The 12,716-nt window shown below is 43.7% G+C and overlaps 1 protein-coding gene across 1 annotated transcript in view; it reads left to right on the forward strand.

Annotated features, from left to right (window-relative positions):
- Positions 1-1,899: 1,899 nt before the first annotated feature.
- Positions 1,900-12,716, forward strand: part of LOC118385215 (guanine nucleotide-binding protein G(z) subunit alpha) — a 51,195-nt gene continuing 40,378 nt past the window's right edge. Inside the window, exon 1 of the mRNA XM_035772167.2 lies at positions 1,900-2,164. The gene's annotated coding sequence lies outside the window, so the exon portion shown is untranslated. The remainder of the gene's footprint in view (positions 2,165-12,716) is intronic.

Genomic DNA, 12,716 nt, shown 5'->3' on the forward strand with positions numbered 1-12,716 from the left:
AGCTTGGCGATTCGATCTAGCAACCTTTCGGTTACTGGCCCAATGCTCTAACCACTAGGCTGCCTGTCTAGTGGTTTGTTCAGGCATTAGGCATTCTTGAGTCTGAAGCACATATGCACCTTTTAATATTGTGATAATTATCGTTATCGAATGAAAAAATATACGGATATCGTGATAATTGATTTGCCATTTCGCCCAGCCCTACTGTACGCCACGCTTTTCACCAGTGGCAATGCATCATAAATCAGGATTGTATGTCAAATCAACTGTATATGTAAATGTAGGGTACTTATATATTCAAATCCCTTTAGGTATAAGACAACAAGATGCTATTCATGCATAAAGATGGTCACAATGACCAGGTTATTTTGTAGGTGAACGTGTTGTCGTTAAAGTTGCATATGATAGTGGCAATGAATTGGGTCAAGAAGACATTGTTTTCATATGAGACAACTTCAGGGAGGCTAATTCATGCCTCGAGAGAATGAAAGGAATAATTTAGGTGGCAAACTGTGGATTGGACCATATCCCGTCCTTTATGTCTATGGTTTGGCACATCACATGTTGTTATTGGAGGTTATAACCTCTAGGGAATTCTAAGGGGAGACAAATAGGTAGAGCCATTCTCCTCCCCTTGGTTTCTCTCTCGCGCGCTCTCTCTTTCTCTCACTTTCTCTCTCTACCTCTTTTGCCAAATTGTACGGATTAACAATTCCTCATGTCCAGTCTTCCTTACAGGGTGAGAGTGAGAGAGGCAGACAAAAAGTTAGAGACTAGAGAGCGACTGAAAGATTGAGTAGCTAGCACTAGCTCATTTATGACCCATAGCCCAGCAGGCAACAGGGAGGGAGAGAGAGGCTGCGGTGGGACAATGACAAGCTTCTACTAGTACCTAACCCCAACAGATGTGCTGCTCCTCACTGGATCTAGTGAATTCATTGAGCATTTATTTAATAGCATTTATTGAGAGCATGGTGTACTTTAGGAGTTCTAAGAATTACAGTTCTCATTTCCTGACCACATCCCCAGCAATCTGATACTGGGTTTCTTTCTCCTAGCCAAGGGGTGTGAGAAGACTTCCTTTACTGCTATTGGCTCAAACCGAGGAGTCTCCTTACACACACACACAGCCCTTGTCCTTAATGATGGATGTGCAGTCAACGTCATGCAGTGGCTTCAGCAATATAACCTTTGTGTGTGTGTGTGTTCCCTTGTTATGGGTATAAGCAGAAGGCCTGTTTTTACCAAAGATAGATGAGGTGATGAGAACAGCAAGCACCGCCCCTTCACATCGCATAGTAGTATTTGTAATTTGTCAGTATATCTATCTGTTCTTGGTTAGAGCCAATAGCAGTAAAGGAAGTGGTCCCTCTGTCACAGAAACTGTTGGCACGGAAACAGCACATTACACCATTATCCAATCCCCCTCCCAGTCCCCTTAGCGTCATCCCTCCTCTCCCGTCCCTTCATCTCCCCTCTACACTTTCTCTATCATGCATGCTATTCTAGACATGAATGAAACCACAGCCAATCCTACTGTTGACTTATCATAGACCAGAGAAAGAGAATAAGCAGGGTTGTTATACATTGAAAAACACATAACCAGTCCTTTCTATTGCTGCTCATAGTGGTCTCTGTCTGTTTTTATTTCCATGTTTTACATTTTCCCTTCATATTGCAATGCAACAAATAGATTGTATTGTATTCTGTTTTTGTCACCACTCTGTGTTCTGTTTAGCTTGGTGCCATTTCCCCCCTCTGTTTCTCTCATGATTTAATCCTGTCCGTTTCCCCCTTCTCTTTATCTCTGCTGACTCCTCCCTTCTCTTAATCTCTGCTGACTCCTCCCTTCTCTTTATCTCTGCTGACTCCTCCCTTCATTTCCCTCTCCCTCCGCTCTCTGACACACTCAAACACGCACACATGCCCTCCTCCCCCATCGCTGCAGTGTCTCAACTGCCTTGGAGCAAACCAGAGAGGAAATAGAACAGACAATAATAAGAGAGACGAGAAAGAGGGGGATAGAAAGAGAGAGAGTATGAGTGGAAGAGAGAGTGTGTTATAGGAGAATGTTGGACTAAGAGTGGATTGCACACTGCTTATCTCTCCCATGCGAGTGTTTGTCTGCAGTATCCCTGGTGAACGGACCCTGGACGTTGAAACGGTAAGCCTGCCTGCTTTATTTTCTCACACTCTTTCTTTTTGTCATCACCACTAAGTTGGCCCTCTTTGTTTGGCTGGGGTGAGGAGTTGCTGTGTAATTGGATTCAAGTGGAGGAACAGGATCTTTTTTCTCCTCATGAAGGTGATGTTCTGAGATGGCACCAAGGCAAGGCTGTTTCTCCAGTTCCCTCCTCTCTGTGTAGGTGGACTAGGAGAGCCAGTGTCTGTGTACATATCCTCCTTGATACAGCCTTCATAGATACAGTATATGGTTATGTTGGGTAATGGTAAATGGGATGTGTGCGTGCTCTGTCCATCTCATCGTTCATTAGCGAATGAGAATGAGAGAGGTAAGAGAAGGACAGAGGTAAGAGAGGAAGAGAGGTAAGAGAGGGAGAGAGGTAAGAGAGGGAGAGAGGTAAGAGAGGGAGAGGGGTAAGAGAGGGAGAGAGGTAAGAGAAGGAGAGAGGTAAGAGAAGAAGAGGTGAGAGAGGTAAGAGAGTAAGAGAGGGAGAGAGGTAAGAGGGAGAGAGGTAAGAGAGGGAGAGAGGTAAGAGAGGGAGAGAGGTAAGAGAAGGAGAGAGGTAAGAGAAGAAGAGGTAAGAGAGGAAGAGAGGGGAGAGAGGTAAGAGAGGTGGGAGATAAGTAAGAGAGGAGGGAGAGAGAGAAGAGAGGTAAGAGAGGGAGAGAAGAGAGGTGTGAGACAGGGGTAAGGGAGAGAGAGAAGTAAGAGAGGTGGAAGAGAGGTAGGAGAGAAGTAAGAGAGGTGTGAGAGGGAGAGAAGTAAGAGAGGTGTGAGAGGGGTGGGAGAAAGGTAAGAGAGGGAGAGGGGTAAGAGAGGTGGGAGAGAGGTAAGAGGGATGGGAGAGGGAGAGAGTTAAGAGAGAGGGAAAGCGGTGAGAGGGAGAAAGGTAAGAGAGCCAATAAAAGTACTGTCACGTAGGATCTGCTGATGACTGGCTTAGCGAGACAATGAATGTGACTGTGCGGTGGGAGGTGCACACACCCCATGGAGTGTTGCTCTGCAGGCAGGCACTGGGCTGGACAGATGAGCAGTGGCTTCACACCGGCATTTTAGCATCTGCCCTTGCAGCGCTCTGCCTGCCATCCCACATCAACAATAACATCAGCACATCGATCGAGAACCGTGTTGACCCAGGATGGGTGTGTGCGAGTGTGATTCTGAGAAAGTGACAGAGTGTGTGTGTTTCCTGCTCTCCAGTGGCCACAGCAGTGAGGGTCATTTGTGACATTTTGTGTCTCTACAATCCCTCATATCGCTAATGGAGCATTGCCATGACTCGTGGAGTGGGGGTTATTCGGCATCGCAGGGGTGTGTGTGTGTGTGTGTGTGAGAGAGAACCTGCGCAGGGAGGGGTCGAGAGGCTCGGGGTTTTAACAGTAGGGAGAGAGGAGAGATGGAGAGAATGTAAGGATAAACATTGAGGGGACAGGGCTGTTTAGCCAAGTGTCAGCTGGAGATGATGGACGATGTTGACTTGAGAACTGGCTGCATGCGATAGGCCCAAAGAATGAAGTGAAACAGCCAACATCCAGGCCCTCGGACATCTAAAAATGGAGGAAAAATTGTGGAATAAAAATGCCTTGGGAACCTCTGGAGGAACACAGATAGTGAAATGAACCAGAGGATGTGAGATGAATAGCAACCTCTCCTCTGCTCCACGCAACCTACAAAAGCAGACCACATTGCATGAATTTCTTTGCAATATTAATGTAAACGGGGAGAGAATATAAATGCACCGACGACGGCAAACTGAAATCAAGACTAGCATTTATTATAGCACTTGATGATACAGGCTGGCTTTAATGTGATTATACCATATTCATGTCATGAAGTGCCTATTGAGCAAACATTGGAGGAATACAGGATCTGCTTTCACAAATGAATTAGCTTGTCACTATTTAAATGTAAGATTACATACACAGACGACTAACAGATCACTGTTTTTCTCTCCTTTTTACAAATTGTATGGCAATATTTTATATATAATTTTTCTGGCTATGTAACTGCAGTGTAACTTCTACATACAAAGGATAGACAGCCAAAGCATGTCTAGTGTCACTCTCGCAATCATCAATCCCAATAAATCAAATCAAATCATTGTTCAATCTAAATACCTATCATATTTTTGATGTGATATTATAATAAATGTGATGAATTAAAATCTATAACAATCTCACCTTCAATGTGTAAGATGTTAGGTTTACACATAGAATGTGCTAGAAGGACCATGTAGAGTAAAAATGTGACGTGTACCAAGCAAATGTAACAACAACCAAGCCCAAATATACTATATATACAACAGTATGCGGACACCCCTTCAAATGAGTGGATTCGGCTATTTCAGCCACACCCGTTGTTGACAGGTGTATAAAATGGAGCACACAGCCATGAAATCTCCATAGACAAACATTTGCAGTAGAATGGCCTTACTGAAGAGCTCAGTGACTTTCAACGTAGCACTGTCATAGGATGCCACCTTTCCAGCAAGCCAGCTTGTCAAATTTCTGCCCTGCTAGAGCTACCCAGGTCAACTGTAACAGCTGTTATTGTGAAGTGGATACGTCTAGAAGCAACAGCGGCGAAGTAGTATGCCACACAAGCTCACAGAAAGGGACTGCTGAAGCACATAGTACGTAAAAATCATGCAACACTCACTACCGAGTTCCAAACTGCCTCTGGAAGCAACATCAGCACAAGAACTGTTCGTTGGGAGCTTCATGAAATGGGTTTCCATGGCCGAGCAGCTGCATACAAGCCTAAGATCAACATGCACGATGCCAAGCGTTGGCTGGAGTGGTGTAAAGCTCGCTGCCATTGGAATCTGGAGCAGTGGAAGCGCTTTCTCTGGAGTGATGAATCACGCTTCACCATCTGGCAGTCCGGTAGACGAATCTGGGTTTGGCAGATACCAGGAGAACGCTATGCACAGTGCCAACTGTAAAGTTTGGTGGGGGATAAATAATGGTCTGGGGCTGTTTTTCATGGTTCGGGCTAGGCCCCTTAGTTCCAGTGAAGGGAAATCTTAACGCTACAACATACAATGACATTCTAGACGATTATGTTCTTCCAACTTTGTGGCAAAAGTTTGGGGAAGGTCCTTTCCTGGCTCAGCATGACAATGCCCCCGTGCACAAAGCAAGGTCCATACAGAAATGGTTTGGCCTGCATGGAACACTAACCTCAACCCCTTCGAACACCTTTGGGCTGAATTGGAATGTCGACTGCATGCCAGGACTAATCGCCTAACATCAGTGTCCACCTCACTAATTTGCTCGTGGCTGAATGGAATCAAGTCCCTGTGGCAATGTTCTAACATCTAGTGGAAAGCCTTCCCCGAAGAGCAAAGGCTGTTATAGCAGCACAGGGGAGGGACCAACTTCATATTAATGCCCATGATTTTGGAGTGAGATTTTCAACGAGCAGGTGTCCACATACTTTTGGTCATGTAGTATAGGTCCGACATTTCACATCTTGGTGTGCTTTACGTTATTGGGGTATGGCAACGATTTATATTGGTAACCCTAGAGAGAAGAAACTTGACCCATAGGGATGTTTGGCACTATCTCAAGTAGCTGCTATGTCAGTAATAGCTCCTTCTGCATTATGGGAGACGTCCACCAAAGACAGAACTAGTCTGGTCTTTCAACATATGCCTCATCACTCCTACAAGTAAGGGATAATTAACGAAGAGCTCTGCGTTCTTTGGAAAATAATGAAAATCATGGATGGTGTGTTCCACGACGTGCTTGTATCATGGGGTGAGACCATGGTGCGGCAGGGTAGCCTAGTGGTTAGAGCGTTGGACTAGGAACCGAAAGGTTGCAAGTTCAAATCCCCGAGCTGACAAGGTACAAATCTGTTGTTCTGCCCCTGAACGGGCAGTTAACCCACTGTTCTTAGGCCGTCATTGAAAGTAAGAATTTGTTCTTAACTGACTTGCCTAGTTAAATAAAGGTAACATTAAAAATGAAATGGTATAATACAATTCTTAAACTGGGGGGTTAAAGCCCTGAATGCTGATTGACTGACAGCCTTGGTATATCAGACCGTATACCATGGGTATGATAGAACATTTATTTTTACTGCTCTAATTATGTTGGTAACCAGTTTATAATAGCAATAACGCACCTTGGGGGTTTGTGGTATATGGCCAATATACCACTGCTAAAGGCTGTATCCAGGCACTCGGCATTGCGTCGTACGTAAGAACAGCCCTTAGCTATGGTATATTGACCATTTACCACACCCCCCCGGGCTTATTGCTTAAATATATCCTCAAACAAAAACATCCAGTAGCCTAAGATCCATCATTCTGTGTCTGTATTTACTATTACACATTAATAAGTAGCTCTCAGGAAATAACTACTGAACCACAGGTCAGGGATCTTAAAAATATTAACTTAGAACATTTCCCCACTTCTATTTACAACCTAGATGACACTATTATGATGTGGCTTGATCACCCATGCAATGAGAGTGTGTTTGAAGCCTGAAGTTGGGCTTAGAGGAGAGGGAATGTGGCTTAACCAAAGCAGTCAGGGGCAGAGTGTGTGAGCGGAGTTGAGTGGTCGAAAATGCCGCTCATGGAGCGCTCTGGCTGACGCTCCACGGTCTTTCCATTTGCTCTGCTAAAAACCACTGATGCTCCAAATGAGCTCCATTCATTAAAATCACAATTTAACCAACACCTATCAATTGTTGTGACTACCTGGCCCTACCATTTGGTTTTGAAGTATTGAAACCATATGATTTAAATGAAAAGTATTATAATAAACATGAAAAGATGAATGTAAGAAGTGCTCATCTGTCAAATTAAACAGCATATAAACACTCTAAATAGGTCAGGAGCCAGACAGGGAGCCTAAGAAGGAGCAAAAATGAATTATTTAGGCTATATTATTTAAATTATTTCAAAGCTATAGCCTAAAAAGAAATACATTGTAAAGCATTTGCGAGTACGACACACTAGGCTGGTAGTCGGGGACATTAAGCGCTCAGCATTTAAGCAACATTTTGTTGTATTAAATCATTATAGTCTATACATTGCGCATATAGGCTGTGATTTACTTAGAATTATATATAAATTAAACGATGCCTTATTAGGCTCAGTCTACAGTCCATTTGAATCCATTTTTAGAATCACCAGTTTGGCCAGAGTCTGTGGCTTCACGCTCATGTGGTGGTCCCAGGAGAGCCGGTCAGCAGTGGTAAATATCCTCTCAGCATTTGCAGAGCCACTGTGGATGCTAAACACCCTTTTGGCCACTTTTGCCAGGCTGGGCAGGGATGCATTTTGTTTTTCCTCTATAGGTAGGCCTAAAGGCTTTTAGGCAAAATAACCCAATCAAAACAGAAAGCTCTTTGCAAATTGGAATACGCCAGGCCTATGGGCCAAAATCAATTATGACCTATTGTATAGATAATATAACACAAATGAAGGAAACTTTTCAGAGATCAGATTTTTTTGTTAATAAATACTTTGCTACAATGACACGTAATTAGCTGCCCACCTCGTTCCTTTATTTTAGCATGTGCAGTAGTAGTAAGTACACCATCATGCTTTCGGGATATGTGTCTTTTCAGATTCCGCAATGATTCTTTAGTTGTGGACACTACATCACCACACTCCCTCTCCTGATCCTCCTCATCTTGATTTTGTCACCTTGATTTTGCACCTGTGTGTTTCTTTCTGAAAATATTTACCAAATTCCATTACAGTAGCTAAAGCAAGGGGCTATAGCAGCACACAAATACATGCTGGGCCGGGCATGCCCCAAGCTCATGAAGTGAGCGCCATTGGAGTGGGCTGGAAGGCCGACGCTCCAGAATCTCACCCTGCGCTCCAGTCCAACTGGGCACGTGCTGCTCCTTGCTCCGCTCACATGCTCTGGTCAGTGGTCACTTGTGACCTTGGCTGTAATGATGGATGACAGGGATCAGCTTGTCATACCAAAGTAAATCACACTTCTCCATTGAGCGCGCTAAGGTTTTTCACACAAATTGGTTAAACTCACTCACACACACACTCACGTCATGCCATTCCATTGCCCATGTGGTGCCATACATGACACAATGTAATATAATTGCCATATGGGTCTATATTACATACTTGAAATACTGGCACAGCAGTACTAGCGTAGCATAGCATGTTTCTGCCATTTTGAATGGGGCTTTTAATAACCTGCCAGTAAAGTTCCCCAAAGAACATATCAAACAGGAAAAACAACAGTTATGTTCAGTTTCACCCCTGCTAACCAATCTCTAACATTGCCTCAGCTACTCCATTGTGTGACATAATGGCTTGGGACTGTTCTAGGGACAGCTCTAGCTTTAAAGTGTCATGCCCTTGTAGGGAGTAGACCTGGCTGACTTTACCACTTAAATCGATTATATTATATAGTACAGGGGAAATGATACAAAATGCCCCTCTCCTCTTGCACTTAAGTACAATGATTTCTGTGGACACGTTCATGTTATATCATATTATTCTAGGCCTGCAGGCTGTGGGAAAAGCCATCAAATTGTTCTGCTAATTCCTTCAGCAATTGAATAACTCTGATAACCCACTCTGGAATGCAGTAGTGGTGGTCCTGTAGCTCAGTTGGTAGAGCATGGCGCTTGTAACGCCAGGGTAGTGGGTTCGATCCCCGGGACCACCCATACGTAGAATGTATGCACACATGACTGTAAGTCGCTTTGGATAAAAGCGTCTGCTAAATGGCATATATATATATATATCAGTAAACACATAAATAACGCTTACTGTTAACTGTTTTTAGCAGGATACACCTTTCTCTTTGTTATTCTGTTAGGTCAAATACTGTGCCATGTCTTGTAACCCATTGTGCTAACTGGTTCTATCTCTGCTGGCACCTGAACCAACCAGTTTCTCTGCTTTTCTCCCCAGACTCAGGATAGGTGTTGCTCTCGTTACAGTGCCTTGCAAAAGTATTCATCCCCCTTTGCATTTTTCCTATTTATTTGCATTACAACCTGTGCTTTAAATTGATTTTCTTTTCTTCATGTAATGGACATTCATAAAATAGGCCAAATTGCTGAAGTGGAATGAACAAAATTACTTTTTTCTAAAATAATCTAAAAAATAAAAAACTGAAAAGTGGTGGGTGCATATGTATTCACACCCTTTGCCATGAAGCCCCTAAATAAGATCTGGTGCAACCAATTACTTTCATAAGTCACATAATTAGTTAAAGTCCACCTGTGTGCAATCTAAGTGTGACATGATCTGTCAGATGATCTCATTAGATATACACCTCTTCTGAAAGGCCCCAGAGTCTGCAACACCACTAAGCAAGGGGCACCACCAAGCAAGTGGCACCATGAAGACTAAGGAGCTCTCCAAACAGGTCAGGGACAACGTGGAGAAGTACAGATCAGGTTTGGGTTATAAAAAAATATCAGAAACTTTAAACATCCCACGGAGCACCATTAAATCCATTATAATTTTTTTTGAAAGAATATGGCACCACAACAAACCTGCCAAGAGAGGGCCGCCCACCAATAAAATCAGAGAGAGAGAGAGGATTTTTAACTCAGTTGGACTGAACTGAATTGAGGTGGAGCTTTGTCCGTTCATAGTAACATTACAGTAAATAAGGATTCGATTATCATTGAGTCTTATGAAAATCTACGTCAATTAATTTATATTTCTCTAGTTCCTTCCTCTCTTTCTCTCTAATCCGTTCAGAACCAGTCCCTGTGTGTATGCCTGAGGACAATGGGCCCTCCTCCCAGCACTCCTTACTGGGCATAGAGCAGAGGGACTAACAGAGCATCTTTGTGTTCCATTCCTCACACATAACTGTAGTCATATGACAGACAGCAAGGAGGTAGAGGAGGGGAAGGGTGGTGGCGGGGAGGGATGGAGGAAGAGAAGGGTGGTGGCAGAGAGGGGGGACTGGATTAGAGGACCATCGGGGGTGTTGAAGAGTGTTTCAGGGGCGACATTATTTGTGTGTGTATGTGTGCTGTGACCATAGCTGCTGCTGGCTGTAGGTCAAGAACCTGGACAGCACGACCAAAGTGTCCCAGGGAAATAAATGAAGCCTACCTAGCTGGCGCATTTGGTTCCTTGGAAGTTGTGGGAACATATGTTCACACAAGCCACATGTTTCCTGACAGGTAAATCGGAACTTCTTTTTTTTAAAGTTCTGAGAACGGAAATGAACATTCTGCCTGTTCTGGGTACATAAATATTTCGGTTGCAGGGAGGTTCTAAGAATGTTTGACTATGGTATTTTCCTGGGAGGTTTTATTAACATTCTGAGAACAGAAATTATAGGTTATTTGAAGGTAATTAAATAACGTTCTGAGGACATTTTTTTCAATAAGATATACAGTGAGGGAAAAAAGTATTTGATACCCTGCTGAATTTGTATGTTTGCCCACTGACAAAGAAATGATCAGTCTATAATTTTAATGGTAGGTTTATTTGAACAGTGAGACAGAATAACAACAACAAAAATCCAGAAAAAACGCATGTCAAAAATGTTATAAATTGATTTGCATTTTAATGAGGGAAATAAGTATTTGACCCCCTCTCAATCAGAAAGATTTCTGGCTCCCAGGTGTCTTTTATACAGGTAACGAGCTGAGATTAGGAGCACTCTTAAAGGGAGTGCTCCTAATCTCAGTTTGTTACCTGTATAAAAGACCTGTCCACAGAAGCAATCAATCAATCAGATTCCAAACTCTCCACCATGGCCAAGACCAAAGAGCTTTCCAAGGATGTCAGGGACAAGATTGTAGAGCTACACAAGGTTGGAATGGGCTACAAGACCATCGCCAAGCAGCTCGGTGAGAAGGTGACAACAGTTGGTGCGATTATTTGCAAATGGAAAAAACAAAAATAACTGTCAATCTCCCTCGGCCTGGGGCTCCATGCAAGATCTCACCTCGTGGAGTTGCAATGATCATGAGAACGGTGAGGAATCAGCCAAGAACTACTCGGGAGGATCTTGTCAATGATCTCAAGGCAGCTGGCACCATAGTCACCAAGAAAACAATTGGAAACACACTACGCCGTGAAGGACTGAAATCCGGCAGCGCCCGCAAGGTCCCCCTGCTCAAGAAAGCACATATACATGCCCGTCTGAAGTTTGCCAATGACCATCTGAATGATTCAGAGGACAACTGGGTGAAAGTGTTGTGGTCAGATGAGACCAAAATGGAGCTCTTTGGCATCGACTCAACTCGCCATGTTTGGAGGAGGAGGATTGCTGCCTATGACCCCAAGAACACTATCCCCACCGTCAAACATGGAGGTGGAAACATTATGCTTTGGGGGTGTTTTCATGCTAAGGGGACAGGACAACTTCACCGCATCAAAGGGACGATGGACGGGGCCATGTACCATCAAATCTTGGGTGAGAACCTCCTTCCCTCAGCCAGGGCATTGAAAATGGGTCGTGGATGGGTATTCCAACATGACAATGACCCAAAACACACTGCCAAGGCAACAAAGGAGTGGCTCAAGAAGAAGCACATTAAGGTCCTGGAGTGGCCTAGCCAGTCTCCAGACCTTAATCCCGTAGAAAATCTGTGGAGGGAGCTGAAGGTTCGAGTTGCCAAACGTCAGCCTCGAAACCTTAATAACTTGGAGAAGATCTGCAAAAGAGGAGTGGGACAAAATCCCTCCTGAGATGTGTGCATACTTGGTGGCCAACTACGAGAAACATCTGACCTCTGTAATTGCCAAAAAGGGTTTTGCCACCAAGTACTAAGTCATGTTTTGCAGAGGAGTCAAATACTTATTTCCCTCATTAAAATGCTAATCAATTTCTAACATTTTTGACATGCTTTTTTCTGGATTTATTTGTTGTTATTCTGTCTCTCACTGTTCAAATAAACCTACCATTAAAATTATAGCCTGATCATTTCTTTGCATATATTTATTTATATATTTCAATGTGCAGGGTACGGGTTAGTCAAGGTAAGTTGCACATGTAGGGAGGGGTAAAGTGACTATACATAGACCATAAACAGCTAGTAGCAGCAGTGTCGGGGGGGTCAATGTAAATAGTCGGGGTGGCCACTTGTTCAGTAGTCTTATGGCTTGGGGGTAGAAGCTGTTAAGGAGCATTATGGTCCTAGACTTGGCACTCCGGTACCACTTTCTGTGTGGTAGCAGGGAGAACAGTCTATGACTTGGGTGACTGGAGTATTTGACCATTTTTTGGGTCTTCCACTGACACCGCCTAATAGAGATCGACCGATTAATCGGAATGGCCGATAAATGAGGGCCGATTTCAAGTTTTCATAACAATCGGAAATCTGTATTTTTGGACACCGATTTGGACAATATTTTTTTTTACACCTTTATTTAACTAGGTAAAGAACACATTGATATTCTCAATGACGGCTTAGGAACGGTGGGTTAACTGCCTTGTTCAGGGGCAGAACAACAGATTTTTACCTTGTCAGCTCGGGGATTCAATCTTGCAACCTTACGGTTAACTAGTCCAACGCTCTAACCACCTGCCTTACATTGCACTCCACGAGGAGCCTA

The sequence above is a fragment of the Oncorhynchus keta genome, chromosome 6 (assembly GCF_023373465.1).
Source record: "Oncorhynchus keta strain PuntledgeMale-10-30-2019 chromosome 6, Oket_V2, whole genome shotgun sequence".
In the NCBI taxonomy this organism is placed as follows: domain Eukaryota; kingdom Metazoa; phylum Chordata; class Actinopteri; order Salmoniformes; family Salmonidae; genus Oncorhynchus; species Oncorhynchus keta.